We start from the raw sequence: 14,253 nt of genomic DNA, 5'->3' as shown, positions 1-14,253 counted from the left end.
TACCATTAGGCAATACAGTAGAATATTTTCATAAAAACCTGGCCAAATGTTTGGTTTTTTTCTTTTTAACTTTAGTTTAAATTAAAAAAACTATAAATTATTTGTACAATAAATTCAATTGATAGGTTAGAAGACACTTTGACAGAGATAGTTGATGGGAAAAGCCGCTCAATAACTCCTGGATTATGACTCTTGATTCCTGAGATTATAGTGTTAAATAAGAAGAGTGAGTCACGTTCTCATTTTGTTTTTTAAATACGTTGGGTGGGTTACTGGTCATTAGTTTGGTTAGATTTTTTTCTAGGGTATTGAACGATCAAAAAGTGAAATCTGGTAACGTGAGTAGGATTTGATAGCAATTTTTAGCACTGTGATCATTTTTAAATTCAAGTGTGCTATTATATATGGTGGATTTGTTTTTAAAGCAAATATTTAGTTTTTTTTTTTATGATGTGGTTAAATTTATTTTAATTTATTTTAACTTTTCAGCTTGGAAACAAAGTTTCCGTACGATATTAGAAGAGTGAGATTGTAGTTTTTTGTTGTTTACATGTGAAGATTAGATTTTTGTTGTCAACTCTTTAATTTTAAGAGTCACATTTATAATATATATTAAAATACATAATCTGAAAGCAATAAATATTTTTATATTGAATAGGTATATTATTTAATGCATTAAATTATTGCATAAATAATGCATTGGTAAAACTTAAATTATAGACGTATTTTATCATAATTTGGTTCCCTATTATATTCTAGATTTTATCTTTTAACCGTGTAACAACTAGATTCATTTTTGGCAAGGTGGAGCTATGTATTAGTTTATTATTTTATATTTTGATTATTTTGCATACTACTAACCACTAATATGAATAATAAATATAAGCCTACGAATCAAAATATATTTAAAGAAAACAGAATAGTTTTTTAAATTCTTTATTATTATTTTTTTGTATTGCATAACATAGTATTACATTAATGCGAAAGTTTTGATCTGAAATGTCTTGAATATTTACAAGAAATTTTAATTTTAATTTAGTATGCAAGTAGATTTTTTTTCATAGAAAAACACCTTATTATTTCAAAATATATTTATGATTTTTTAAATATATTTCCAGTCAAAATAAGTCATTTTTTTTTTATTAATGTATTGTTACAATTTCAAAGTTATTTACTTTTTTGAATGACAGCATACATTTTTAATTTTATACTCCAAAGTAGAATATTTTTAATATAATATTTTTCTGAAAATTTCGATATAATATAAATTAATACTTCAAAATTGAAATTCGGACAAGTAATTTACGAGTTACAACTTATAAGTATTTGAAATTTAGATGAGCGAGAGGGAAATGTACGAGGATACCTAACAAAATGTTGATCTACTACTTCTCTTAACTAGACTTATAATAATTATAACTGAAATTAAAAAAACATAGTTAATTAGAATTTAAAAATAAAATTATATACCTAACAATGGCAGTGCCATATTTTATGTCATGATTCGTGATAAATTATGAACTTAAATTATTGTTTTTTTTTAATGATTAATCTATAATATTATTACTCCTGAGTATTTATCTATACTCGCACGACTATAGTTACGTATTAAAGTATTTTCCATTTATTTAAAAAAATAATAGGTTGCAATCACTTAATTTACAGAAAATCGAATTCAATAATGTTAAGTTTAAAATGTATGCGTGTTAACGACTCAACAAATAGTTGAGTTGAGAAACGTAATATTTTAGTATTATGCGTGTCTCAAATTCTCCAAATAGAAGAAATCTTAAAGAATTGTAGAAAAAGAATTTTTGATAAATCCTTATATTTATTTTTATTAACATTGTATACAGTACTATATCTCTACAGTACTGTACTAAAACGTAAACTAGAGGTGTAAAATGGCAAGAATCCGACCGACATGAAATTTTCTATCGTCACAAAGGCGTGACACAATTTTTACATAACAATACCAGTTGCTATAAACAATCATTGTCTCGACTGGTAACATTCTCGGTGTCACACAAATTAACAGAATGACCCTCAGCAATAAAACATATACATGTCAAAAATAGATTAAGATTTATCCTCCGTTTGTCTTCAGACAGACTTTTGTTTTTTTTTTTAAATAATAAACGTTTATTGTTATAAATAGTGCTTATACATTTTAACTCTTTAACATGACGGTGTAGACATTTAACGTGTTTCACAGAAGTTATTCGTTGGGCGAATACCGGAGCTTGTATTAAATAATAATATTATGATCCGTAGAATTGCACGATGACTCGACAGTGAAGTGGAGTGTACAAGTGGTGGCAACGATGATGGAGGTAGCATTATGGTAGTGCGGTAGAAGGCGATTGTTGAAAATCTTCTAAGGGAGAAATTGTTTATGATGATCTGCCTTCTGTTTAGAGGGTGAAATAAATATATGATATTATGACAAGAATGATAATCCTAGCGTTATCTAGAATTCTAGAATATATCAATTAATTTAGACGTTCATATATTGTTTGAATAGATTATTGTTTGGTGACACAATTTATCAACCGAAATGTTTATTTATATAAATATAAAAGTAATTTCGCTTAACATATAATTGCAAAATATAATTTTACAATTAAATTGACTTCCAAATATATGTAAGTATAGATTATTTAAACTATCTTGAAAAAATGTGTTTATCGTTCCATGGTCCATGGATGTACTTACTCGAATTGTCTTTCATATCATAATTTAAGTCATAATTTTCTAATATGAATTTCATTTTTATAATGAATTTTGCAATAAATATAAAATAACATGGAAGTAGAATGCAATTTATTTATTTTATTTATTTATATCCTTATAACAATAACATATTTAACAGTATTTTTTTTTTGGATATTGAAAGTAAATTGAAACCTTTGAAAAACTAATTTGATTTATATAATAATATGTATTCGAAGAAATTCGAGTCTATACCTGATATAGGAGAGGGAATTCGAGTGAGTAACTTTATTAAATCCTGATATCAATTCGAGTAACGTTGTAGAAAAAAAATAATATGTAAATGGAAGTCTGGGTTAAACCGGAGGAAATTCTTTGAGTATGTAATTATTATTTTTAGAACTTAAATCAAAATAAGCTATTGACACGTATGAATGTTAAGTTAATAAGATTTAAAGGATAAATACAATTTGGGAGGCAAGTAATTAGTATTATGTTTCTATATTTCATCGTTACGTACAAAAAAATCGACTCTTCGGGGCATTTGCGAGATCGCATAAACGTAGTATAGAATTATTCGGGTCTCGTCGTGTGTAAGATAATAATAGCAATGAGAATAACATTCTATATGTTTCTCGTTCTCTGTCCGCTCAAGCCTTGCTTCGATGCGAAATTAAATCTAACACGGTTACAATTGTATTCTCGTCTTTCGCCCCGTCGGCGACCCGATCGTCGTCAGCAATAGGTATTTACTTATATACCTCTTTGCGTATCTGCTTAGGTATGTATATATAAATAAATATATATATGTATATACGTTATACATAATATTGTGCGTAATGAAAATCGTCGTCGACGTCGTTGGATTATTGTGCCAAAGGGACACCACTGTCTTTCGATCTCTCTCACAGTGTCTCGCCCTTCATAATAATACATATAGACGCGCGTGTGTATAGCCGCTCTCGGGAATTTTCAGTGAAAATCATGTACTCACGCGCGAAAAGTCAACAATACGACATTGGGGCCTGATGCATAGCATTATGTACTATTATACACAACTCTGCAGAGTCGCGACCAGGATAAAGGTCGTGTATTACTGTGCCGTCGTTGTACTAGCTGTAGAATATATTTATACATAGGTGGCGTGTATATAAGCGCCAGAGTGAATTAATTAATTATTCAACGCACGAACGTCTCTCGATTATTACAAAACGCGTTCATTGACGTACCTGCAGTACTGTGCAGGACGATCATTTTACTCCCGATAGGAAAATTAAGGGCCCAGTACAAAAAACATTATTTTTTTTAAATTTATAGATCTGAATAATCTGCTATGACCATTGTAGAAAACTTGAAAATATAACTTTCCTATTAAGTTGAGAAATAAATAACAATGACAATTATTTTATAATTTCTAATGTTTTTCTCGATCTTGGCTGTAGTTAGTCAAAGTAAGTGAAACACTTTACGAGTATACACTGTTAATTGTAATACTATACAGTTATAATTATATATTATATATAATTTTGCTGTGGTTTACTATCTCTCCGATAGTAGACTTACACCGTATAAACGAGTGCGAAATATTATAAAAGCTCAGTTATTCGTCGTTTACTCGTAAGGTATTTCCTGGTGACTCGGTAGATTATCTCTGCATCTCTATATTTACGTGCATGCAGCAACGATGTATGTAGCATGCACGATGGTTTCTGGAAACAATATGCAACATTTTTATCATATTAGTTGAAACTTTTATTTAAGTCTTCACAGAAATTGTTTCTATAGTAATGTATATATTAATAACTAATAGCATTTTGATTTAATTTTTGTACACTTCTAGGATTTAAAACTCATTAAATTTCATTAAATTTATTTACATATAGTACTATGTAAGTAACAATTGTTAAAAACTTGGTGTAACACGATTTCAGTGGTTTTGTTTTTTCCAATAATTTTGTGTTCATATTTAAATGCTTAATAAAAACATATTGTTTTGAAGGTAATGATAATAATATTAATGTAATGTAACGATATTATTTCATATTAATTTAATTTTTATTTATTTTGTTCGTCGTCAGATGGATACTATATAATTTGTGTATTATATTATAAATACTAACTTGTAGTATGGATATTGCTTAGTGTGTGGTCTTATTATCATCTAATCGATTTGATCAGGTAAAGACTAACTCGCATAAAATATTCTTGTTAATAAAATAAAGTAGAATAAAATATAGTTGTGATCGTTTGAAAAATCGTAAAGATATAAGATGATAAAATATAAATCTACCACATTTGCTATTTGACTACAATTCTCGACAATAAATCGTATTACACAATTGCGTTATATATACATATATGTAACTAGTTTATTAATGATTATTACGATCGTTTCGATTTTTGTCATCACATTTCCACAATAATATTATTATAAGTGATAAAAGACCGCGCCTATAACTGCATACGACAGGCGGCATTTTAAAATAATAATACGCGTGTGCCATAAACGTGCGAGAATAATAAAATAATAATAATAATAATAATACATACCTTTTTGCCGTGACACAATTTTTTGAACGAATCACATAGTATTAACTACATTATCCTAATTATCGAAGATGTAATGTTTATATATTATAATATAAGATCATCATTTTTTGAATACACCATATTATAATATAAAAAAACATGAATTCACAAATTTTGTGAACCTCTGAAATCCTTTTAATGTTTATAAAAATGTTATATATATGAATATTAATAAAATCTCAAGTGAAAATAATACTATGAATACTGCAGTTTAAAGTCGTGTTATATATTATATTAAAACTTATCGTTCAATATAAATGCATTCGTCCGGGTCTACTCGTCAACAAACTATATATCCGGTGAGTGACATAAAATTCGTTTCGCTTAGGAAAAAGAACAACAAAAATGAAAAGAAATTTGTCATTATTACTGTGTATAGAATACCCACGCTTACGAACTTTTGTAACGAGACAAATTTATCATGGTGGTAAATGCTTTACTGTTACTTTTTAGGACTTCATAAATTCATAAAAGTGTTGCCAAAAAGTTCGAGGCAAAACTCGAACCAAAGTCAAAATGATTGTTTATGGACGGCGCGGTGTGGAAACAGAATGCTGACGTTGGAAAACTCAAAGTTCCGTCGAGTATTTAACTCGAAAATTCAACACGTGATACGAATCTACGGACGGTATAAGTACACTTATACGGATGTAGGCTATATATGAGAATGAAAGAATTATATGTTTTGAGTTATAACCAATTGCGGTGATGTGAATTGAAAGCAATAAAAAGCTATTGAATAAGTACTCGTAGGTATACTAAAGATTGGGAAAACTTCTAATATAAAATACTAAAGATAAATATTAACATTTATTTTTTATTTTTAATACAATTTATTATTTTAGAATATAAATGAATAATTATTTTACAAGACAGAATGTTTAAGTACAACTTTATTTAAATATATATAAATAATAAAAAAAAATAATTTTGTTCAAGTTTTTGTCAATTTCGTTGATATAATTTATTGAAATATTATGTTAAAATATGCAAAATATAATTTGGTATAGGTACCTATAATGTAAGACAAAAATATTGATTAAAGTTAAAATTATTTTTATAAAATACGTAAATACATTAAATGTACAGCCGAAATAAATTCCACCTGCGGTCGGTGTACCGGTGAAGATGAATAGAAGTTATTACTGAGTTAATACCGGTCAATTTAGCTGCTCGTGAAACTTTATAAAAATGTATAACTTGATTCTCGAATTGAAATATAAATATTGTTACAAGAGTGTTCTTAAAATAAATCGATAGATATTGTTATAATTAATATCAAATTTACGGGCAATATAATTCATAGTAACATGAGAAAAAGATAATAATTTAGGCATGCAGTGTGTTCCGCTTTATATGATAGTTTACGTATGTAATTAATCGTTTATTGGAATAAAAAATGAAACACCCGAACTAAATGGTATGTTTCTAATATAACCTACCAGATAATTTATAATTTTATGAACTCGTTTATTGATATTATGTGATTATATAATTAACTACTGATATACAATTAAGTCTTATTTTTGAACTTATTATTGTACTGTAGTACGTTGTGTCATTCAATATAATTACAGTTCATGCTGTTCAAATATGTTACTAAAATTTCAAGTAATTAGACAAATGTAACAATAAAAAAAAAAAAAATACTTATTCGTTTTTATACACAAGAAAAATGTCCATAAAAAAAATAATATATAATATGAACTTTGAAATGTTTTCATCCTGCAAGAATAAACAAATATTTAGAAAATCATAAGCAGATGGATGAAAACCAAGTATTCAGTTTTCTTTGGTAATATCTCACTTATAAATTAAAATTATAAATTACAAATTTCAAAATCTCATGTGGTTAAATGAAAAACAAATAATAATACACTCATATTCAATTTCAAATCGATAGTTTCTTTTCTTTATTTTAAATTTATTTTTAGTTATTGTGTTTTATTATAGATATTAAATATTAAAGAAATATCATAAAAAATAAATAAATAATATATTCATGTCATTGGCCAGTTAATAAATTCAAAATTACCAGCAAAAATGTCACTAGTGATAGAATTAAGTTAAACTCACTGTTTTATGGAAGTCATTCTAATACTCCTAAAACCGTGTGTACATATACGTTATTAAAACAACAATATCAATAACGACTCTACAGAATTTATTCGCATAAAAAAAACCAAGAAATACCGTTATGCATAATATCATCCGGTCAGATCACCATATTTCGATGTTGAGGGATAATTTTGTCACGCTACAATTTTATAGAATGGTTTTGATGAATCACGGTTACCAATAAAATAATTATATAAATTTTGTAAAAACAGAGAAATCAAGAATTTATTATTATTATTATTATTTTTTACGAAATGTCAAAACGTCCGCGTTGGCCCGGCAAAAATAATTGGACGTTTATAAGAAATCTTTGGAATGTCAGACATACTCGCCGTGAAGAACGGTAGTGACGTCTGTTAATATTCGCGGCATTTGGAAATATTACATTTCGACGATTTTCCGGAGGGAGTAATTTCAAACATGACAAAAATTCGTTAACATCCAAATCCATCTCCTTCTTCCTATCGACACCCGGATAGTAATGTCTACTCGAAGAATCGATAATATTAATGTCGCAAAATTGTGTACGTACAGACAATAGACATATTGAATAGTTCCTTTATCCGAGGGCATTTAATAAGTTTAGACGAGCGGAGTTGTGCACTACAATTTCATCGAGTGTCCCTTGAGCGTTAGAAGTAGTCTACGATTTAGTTCAAGAACTTGACGACTTGTCACGATAACAAATATTAAACAGTTTTAAAATGTTATAATTTCTCTTGAGAAAAAATAACTACTGCGAATCAATAGTAAACCACTTCGGTTTAGTAGTATACATTACCTAATTGTCCTAGTTTGAATAGTTATTGTGTCAAATAGTGAGTTAATTACAAAATGTATGCTTGCTTGTAGTGTATACTCGAATGATTAAATATTAAATTATTATGATAGTAAGTTTAAAGCACTAAAACTACTCTGGTCAATAACTTATATTTAAAAAAACTTATCGGAAGTATGGAATAAATACTTATTCGATATTTTCCTACAATTCGAAATATGTAGGGAAATATTTTTCCGTTGTATATCTTATTTCAATAAAAACTATTGTTTTTTCTTGAAACATTTCTTTATCTCTTTATATTAAATATGTATATATATATATTTATATCTCTTTATTAATATTTTGATTATTTCAATGTCTTTGATATATATCAATAATATGATACGTCTTTGTCTATTCGTTTTTTACAAAAATATCGATTTTATAGCTTTAAAACCGTTATAGAAACTCACTGCAAAAAGTCTCACGGGAAAACACCATAATCGCAATTTTGATAAAAATGGACTTGGGCACTTTTGCTTTACAGATATAGTAATAGCTAATAATAATACACTATAATAATAAATAACATTAACTTGAAAACTAATGTTTCGTATATCAGACGTGTCGTATTTTTTCTTAGTATAGTATTTTTTTTATTTTATAACATTCGTCTAAATAAATAATTTTAAAACATTTTAATATTTTATTCATCACCGTTTTATTGAATTATAGTATTAAAATACATTTCGACTTTATCATAATGTTTCGGTGATTGGAATGATCAGAAACTGTTGCACCTCTCATTGTGCGGTTCGTTTAATATTTTACTTGCCAAACGTTTTACCAAACTCTGTTGACAGCGTATAAAAATGTATATAAATAATATTTAGTGCAGACAATAGATTATAAATATTTTTGGATGATGACCAAAATATATCAAAGGATTAACATAATATCATTGTGGAAGTTTAATATAATAAAAAACAAATTTATTAGCATTTGCATATTACTTTATACATTATTATGTGTAATAATTAAATTTTTTTTATTATTTGTATTGATTACAATATTAAAAATAATGGTTGATTTAATAAATATGCTTAACCCTATATTATTATTATTTAATAATATATTTATTTGGCTGAGATTCATTTGAGCACATATTATAATATATTTTTAAATTTACGACAACTCATTTGCTGACAAAATTGTGAAAAATAAAAACCAGTTTGTAGATACAATTTTGGATATACAGAGTGTCAGTAAACTCTTAAAGTTTAACGTTTATTTTTAATCATGTTTTCCTATCAGTTTCCAATTATTAGTAATATAATAATCGTGATTACCATGCTCACACAAGTACATGAGCCGTGTGAAAGTATGGAACAAGCTTTAATCTTTATGGCTATATTTCTTACAATATTTTCATTAAACGTTTTCAGTAATAATTGATTAACATTAAATCTTTTAAACACTTTAGTTTAGTTTCCGATTGCGGCATATTAACTTAAAAATGTACGCTGTTTATTTAACACGAAGAGAAAACTTTGTTTATTAATAATTACAAATTTTGAGAATACAGGCAATTAAAAAATGGATATTATAATAATTTTCGATGTACCTACTAATAAATCGTGTAACTCTAGTGTTATTGTAAATAATAATAGTAAACAAATAATTGTTAACCATTCTAAAAGGTTAGATTATGATTAGATAGAAAATGTTTAGCTTAGACAGGGTGAAGGAAAACGCTGTTTGAGTATAATGATGTTTTACTATGATTAATGAACCATTCGAAAATTGAAGTACGCTGGTTTTGTACATCTTATACGTGATAAAATTTCTCCGAAAAAATGTTTCTATTGTTCAAATGATCGAAATTTGTGCGCAAATGAGTTGAGTTTTGTGCGAAAATGAGCTTTTGCCATTTATTTAAATATTGATTTTAAAGTAAAACTTCTTAAAGATCGTATTTCAAAACCCTTATATTTTTATAACATTTACTAAGGAGCATTCTGTGGTGATAAAAAATATTTTTTTTTCAAATGAGAACTACCCTTTTTGCTGTAAATAAATAGGTATGTGATTTTTTTTTTTGAAAATGTTATGTTTTTAAATCGAGATAATTTTAACGAATAACTTCTGAGTTATTAAACTTTATGTACTTAATAAAGATAACAATTTTTAAAAATCTTTTTTCGTAAACTGTTAGATAGACTAATGTTATACTTAGTAAAATATGTAGGACTATTTTAAAAATTATAAAACGTTAATGCTGCATATTACCTTATGTATCATATTATTATTGATCAATCGTAGCTCCCAGATATCTTAGAACATACATTATGAGTTTTTGAAAAAAAAATAATAATAACCAAGAAACTACTTCATTAAATAACCTACTAAAAATATGTATAGAAAGTTAATTGATTCTTATTAATTATTTTTTATATACATATACTTATTACTATATACAACCGAAAATTCTCAACTTGTATAATTATATAATTGTGTTGTCTATTTATTCACTAATACTTATACATTATTATAATTTTATAATAATTTGTAAGAAATGTGTATTAAGTACTAGTGATTATAAATGTTATATATATTTTGAGTTCATATAAAACCGTTTTTAAGTACTATATAGTACTTAGTATAATAATATGTAATATACCTATATTCATAACTTAAAACTTACTTAAGCTTTGATTTAGATACATTGACATTTTTTTTTTTTAAAGCGATCTGCTTAACAAGTTAAAGTAGGTAATAAAAAAGTATGGTTCTCATAAAAAAAAAGTTTGTATTGCTACAGAAGTAAACGACATTTATTCTTAAACGGTATAAAAGTTTAAATATTTAAAAGGAAAGCCTTTGTATATTATACTATTCAAAATTCTTTAGACTAGGATACTGATTTATATAAATTAACTATTAAAGGATAGATTATTGAGAGGTAACTATGGTTGTTGAATCACCATGTATACAATATTAAAGTAAAAGTGATTTTTTGATTTTTAAATGATATATTAGACCTTAACGCTACACTATCAAAATAGATAGTTAATAAACCGTTACTGATATTCAAAACACACGAGTCTAATATTATATATTATTATAATCGGACAAACCAAACACACGGAAATAGGTTTTGCGGAAATCCAACGTTGCAATATAAAATGATTTAATGTCACCGGTTGAAATGCAAAGGTTTGTTTGTTCTATTGTTTTAAACTAAAAATTAATAAAACGCCGACAAAAATGAATGATACGTATCGCATCGACAATACGCCGTCATCTGTATAAAATATATATAATTATTATATATTATGATATTACTATATTACAATTTAGCAATTTAATAAAACGCTTAAAATAAATCCAAAATCAAACACGTTGTACTCTAAACTCATTTATCCGTTGTATATCTATTATTCACTCGCGTTATAACTATTATATCATTATTATTTTGCACTGCAGAGCTAGAGTGTAACATTTTGACTTAAAACTTATAAATCACTCATCACTTATTATTTAAAAAATATTTTTTTCCATTTATTATGTGGTTAATATTTAATAGATTTATAATTATTTTCTAAAAGAAAATGTGGATCTTTTTCTTTAAAGAGATTATTACAATGTAATTATTTCCGTATCAATATATTATGTCATATACTATACTGATTGTTGTGTTTACGTAGTTTTAAAAGTTTTTAAGCTCAGACATTCAATTTCTGAAAATGATGGAAGATATTTGTGATCTGTAGTACGCTTTTTGATTTAAATGAAACTCTCCTCTAAAACCATAAAACACAGCTTAACACTGCAACGTCCATTCACAAAAACGTTCATATTTTTATTAACATAACAAAACAATCCACATGTTATAAATTAATATTATTGTATAAAAACTTATTTATTAATATAGTATACACCTAAATTATAATATGATTATATTGTAATTGTTTAGAAAATATAATCAACGACGTAAAAATATGATCACCAAAAATCATTAACGATGATGCAATAACACAATAATTAATAAAGCGCAGGATAATGAAGTTTTTTATAGTACAAAATTATTATATCGTAATTTTTAAAAGTATTATTATGAGTAAATGTTATTTATGATATCTATGGAACTTTTTTTTATTATAATTTTAGTGATTATAAATAATATATTTTTTTTTACGTATAAATCCATAATAACATTTGGAACTAAACACTCATTTTATAGATCATCTAGTTAAGCCAATTTTTGAATATTATTCAAAATAAAAAATAAATAAACTTATATTGAATCTGAATGGTATTCGATGTTGTGTGTTTCACGAAAAAAATGTCATCTTAATCCAAATCGATGATTTTCACCAGCTATTCAAAAGCTTCTTAATACTCAATTTATTCTATAATAATATACAGACGTCTTGAGTTTTAGCAGCGTCACTCGGCGTATATTAAATGCATTTCACACGGTGTACATACAAATAATGATATGAAATATACATCTCTGTTTCGCGAAGCCTTTGAATAGTTTTCCACACTGGACTCTGTTTGATTGGAATTGTTTATCGGCAGAATGTAGTATGACGTTACTGACGTTAGCCAGTTAAAAAAATGTACAATACTATGCTGCAGGTTTTCTCATCGCGTGATCGGCTGCGTAAACGATTCTTCAGCTTAAATATCAATACGAAAATTGATAACTAGGAACTTCAAAAGAAAAATGTATATTTAATATATATTATATATTGTACAAATATTCAGAAAAGGAATCAGTAAAAATTCTATAACTGTTTGGTAAAAAGTTCAAATTCTTATATACGTATAGCTTATCCACGATTTGAGATTTAGTACTTTTACGATTTGAGGTACTGTTGATGGACGGTTTTCCCCCCTCAAGATATTCAAGACATTCAATCATTACTATTCACTGTTATCAAATTTACTTATTGTACAAAATGTATAGATTGTAAATATGCTTAAATAAATAAAAAAAAAAATTAGTAATTAGTAATTACATTACATTAAAAATATGTAGGTATATAGAAAAATAATATTCAAACTCAATACTTTAAAATAGAAATATAGGTAAATTACTCTGCTATTCATTAGGTGTTGAGTGTACATAATAATTGAGGAAGCTACTATAATTTAAGAGTATAATCTTAATTCAATAACGAAAATCATTGAATTATTAAAATAATTTGAAAATTTATAGCTCAAAAAGAGTAAAAATATTTTGAATATTACACTAAATAAAATACAAACTTTTAGTATTTAGTACCTATAGTTCTTCAAATATTTGATTTGAATTATATATAACAAAATAATAAAATCAATTTTATCAAAAATAGGTTTTCAGTTAACATTTTAGTTTTTACTTAATTTTTTTTGATTTCTCAATTATTAAGAATAGTAGGTACTGATAATTTTTTACTTTTGACAACTCTTCCTCATAGTAACAACTAAATTAATTTTCCTACCATAACAAATATGCAAATTGAAAATCTAAAGATCTTTTTTACTGATCTAAAAAATTTCAAAAGGGATGACAGACAAACAATAAAACTCATTTCATTGTAAAATCAATACATTCATTACTCCGTATAAAATCTAAAAACGAATTGTATACAAAGAGTTTAAAATGACAGGTTAAAAAGATATCTTTAGGACCCCTTTAGATTACGTCTATGATGGTCATTACTAAAAAAAATAAGCATCAGTACAGATGAAACTCCTATCTATAAAATTTAGAATATTAATCTATGCACGACCTAAGTAATTCACCAGCTTATCGTAAGGTTCATCGTCATGTTTTTCGTTTACTATGATTTTTTTCAAATTCAGATTTCTGAAGTTTTTAAGTTTACATAAAGAACATACTTTTAAATATTTAAATAATTTACATCAATTAGTAAGTATCATACTACCTTAAAATAATATATACTTCTTTTTTTAAAAAAATTTTATCTATTTTAACTGTATATTTTTGAAAATGTTTTTGAATCTTAAACAAATCCCGAACGTTTAATTTTTAATTAATAAATTGTATTTATTTATGATAA

This window comes from Aphis gossypii, chromosome 2 (assembly GCF_020184175.1).
Source record: "Aphis gossypii isolate Hap1 chromosome 2, ASM2018417v2, whole genome shotgun sequence".
Lineage (NCBI taxonomy): Eukaryota > Metazoa > Arthropoda > Insecta > Hemiptera > Aphididae > Aphis > Aphis gossypii.
The sequence above is the reverse complement of the archived record's forward strand: the minus strand, read 5'-3'. Positions refer to the sequence as shown.